Source organism: Ixodes scapularis, unplaced genomic scaffold, assembly GCF_016920785.2.
Source record: "Ixodes scapularis isolate PalLabHiFi unplaced genomic scaffold, ASM1692078v2 ptg001568l_1__unscaffolded, whole genome shotgun sequence".
NCBI classification, from domain to species: Eukaryota; Metazoa; Arthropoda; class Arachnida; order Ixodida; family Ixodidae; genus Ixodes; species Ixodes scapularis.
This window is the reverse complement of record NW_024610167.1, coordinates 1498620-1502037: the sequence shown is the minus strand read 5'-3', so window position 1 is coordinate 1502037 and position 3418 is coordinate 1498620.

Here is a 3418-nt window from a genome sequence, read left to right as displayed (position 1 = left end):
TGTATACGTCCAAGGCCAAAAGCATTGCGTTCCCATCGTCCTACACACATCGTCCTCGTCGTTTTCAAATCAGTCCTATCTCGCGCAACAACACAACAGTACAACGGTGCGTCCCTTTTAGTGGCAGCACCTATTACAATCAAATGGATGGCACGCGCGATCAATACAGGAAAACAAAGCGCGTAGCAATACGACACCGCAAATATAAGTCATGCTCTGACACAATACTTCCCCCCAAACATGTTTAAAACTCCTCGTACATAAGCCGATCCGGCTTGCTCGTCGCACGAGTGCAACTCCTAGGCACTAAAGGTGACGATTTATCAACCGGTCCCGGTGATGACGCCATTTGAGTTTTGCGCGGCGACACTTGCTCTGCACTTACATCAACTACAGACAGTGTTCAATCAGGTTCGACATGACGCTCGTCTTGTGGCATGTCACTACCATGCGGCAATTCCATGTGACAAACGGACATTTCGGCTGAATCATCAGGAACCAGGAACGAACGTCGCAGATGAGCTGCATGTACGAACCGTATTCGTCTGTCTACAAAGACTAAGTACGTCATGGCCGATTTCACTTCCGTGATTTTCCTGCAAGCCATTTCACGAGCTCACCACGCACAGTACGAACGAGTACGCGATCACCTACGGAAAATACTCTAGGTGTGCCTCGGCGCCTAATCGCGCCACACACCTCCCTCTCAGACTTTGCTTTGATTACTGCCTCCATGTTTGGCTTCAACAAAGACAGCCTTGTACGAAGTTTACGTTTCAAGAACAATTCGGCAGGAGTCTTCCCCGTGAAGGTGTGAGGTGTTGTTCTGTGCGCGAATAGAAAGTTATCAACCCTGTGCTGAAGGGACCTCGGACTTTTGCTTCGTTCATCCTTTAATAACTGCTTCAGCAGCGACAGCTTTACCGTTTGAACTGCGCGTTCTGCTGAGCCGTTCGATTGGGGATGGTAAGGAGGGGGCAGAGTATGCTTTACTCCGTTTGCCGACAAGAAATCCTCGAACTCTTTCGCTCGGAACTGTGGTCCGTTGTCTGAAACAACCTCAGTTGGAATGCCATGGCGTGCAAACAATGACCGGACTGTTTCGACAGTTTTCTGTGCAGTCGTCGATGTCATTATTACCTCTAGCCATTTAGAGTAAAAGTCGGCAGCAACTAGAAACAACTTGCCTTCCTTTCCAGCGAAGTCAAGATGCACCCTTTCCCAACTGTTTGTGCACCACTTCCAAGGTGTCAGTGGTGTGGCCTGTTCAGCACATCTTACGCTTTGACAAATTTCACACTGTTTCAGTCTGCTCAAGGCGACTGTCAGTCTTAGGCCACCACACCATTGACCTTGCAAGTGCCCTCATTTTTGGTTATGCCAATATGTTGTTCATGCAACAATGACACTACTTCACTTTTGAGAGATTTCGGAATCACCACTCTGTTAGCCCAAACTAGGCAACCGTCATCCACGGAAAGTTCAAATCGCCTTACGAAGAAAGGCTGGTATTTATCGTCTACAGCCTGAGGCCAGCCACGCCATGTCTCCCATCTCGCGTACCACGCTCATTACCGGGTCTTTTGTTGTTTCTCGCTAATATCTTTTGCAGTTATCGGCAGTTCTTTGACAGGCGAAAAGTAAAATTTTCCTCTGCCTCGTCCATTCTATCTGACAGTGGTAGGCGCGACAAGCCATCGGTGTTGCTGATCTTTTTTCCTGCTTTGTACAGAATACGAAACCGATAATTCGCTAGGAACCGGACCCAGCGATGCTCTCGAGCTGCATCTACCGCACTTGTGTGATGTTTGACATCGAAGATCACAGTGAGTGGCTGGTGACCTGTGATCACGTTGAAGTCGCGGCCGTAGAGGTACTTATGGAATTTCTTAATTCCAAATACAATGGCTAGAGCTTTTTTTCAATGTGCGCATAGTTACGCTTACTAGGGTTCAAGGATCGTGACGCGAACGCAATTGGTCGTTCTACCCCGTCTACGATGTGCGACAGTACTGCACCCAAGCCGTAACCTGATGCATCACACGTCAACTGAATTGGTTTCGTTACATCATACAGTTCTAAGGCCGCGTCTTTGCTTAGCAACTGTTTACATCGCTCAAAACTTTCGTCACATTGACTTGACCACTTCCATATGTTGCTCTTACGCAGCAGATGTTGCAGGGGTTCTAGCACATTTGCTAGGCTAGGCAAAAATTTGGCATACAAATTTACCATGCCCAAAAATGTCTTTAGCTGTGTCACGTTGTTCAGTTTAGGCGCTTCTCGAATCGCCTTCACCTTGTCTGGTGTGGGATGTAGGCCATGCCTGTCTAGTTCGTGTCCCAGGTACTGGACTCTTTACTGCAAGAACTTGCATTTCGCCACATTGACGAGGATACCGTGCTCACCCAACGTCTGACGCAGTTGTTCGGTTCGGCGGTAGCACTCTGCTGTGTCTTTGCCAGCGATCAGCACGTTCTCTAAATAACAAGCTGTGCCAGGAATGTTTTTTTGCAAAACCTGGTCGATTACAGCCTGAAACGCCGAAACCTAAACAGTCCCATGTGCGTATTAATCGTGAGCAACTCTTGTGCCCGCTCGTCCAGTTCGAGCTGCAGGTAGGCCTTTGACAGGTCTAAGACGGTGAACACGGTTCCTCCAACCAGGGACGCGAAGATGTCCTCTGGAAGTGGCAGAGGATAGTGGTCCACTTCAATTGCCTGATCTACAGTGACTCTGTAATCCCCACATAGCCTTAGCTCTTTTCTGTTTTTCTTGGGTGCGATAACTAACGGCGTAGCCCAAGCACTATGCCTGACCAGGTGCGTGACACCAGCTTCTTTCAAATCCTTTAGTTCTTTTTCCACTTGCTCGCGCAAGGCATATAGCACGGGTCTCGCCTTACAAAAGACTTTATTTGCATTCTCTTTCGTTACAATGCTTCCTGTGAATCCTTTGACGGCACCGTAACCTGGCTCAAACACATCGCGGTAATGCTCTTTTAGTCGTTCTTCTGCATCCGCAGTTTGAATCTGCCCGACTTCTTGCACGTTCAGCACAACCTCGTGTTGCAACCGTTGAACGGCGTCATGCAGATTTATCTTGATTTTTGAAATCCAGTCACGACCCAGGAGAGTCGGCATGCGTGCTCCTTTTTCATGTTTTGCAATCAGCAGGGGCAGGTGGTAACTTTGGTCTCCGTAGCGTACCTCAACTTGAGCTATTCCCTTTACGCTAATAGAGGTGCCATTGTACTCTCCGAGATTAACGTCCTCATTTCGGTACGTTAATTTAGGGAAGTTCTCGCCGAAGTCTTTCTCTGACATAATCGTCACAGCCGCTCCTGTGTCTAATTCCCTACGAATTTCCTTGTCGTTTACCTTCACTTTTACGATTATGGGGGGCGGACCTCCATCTT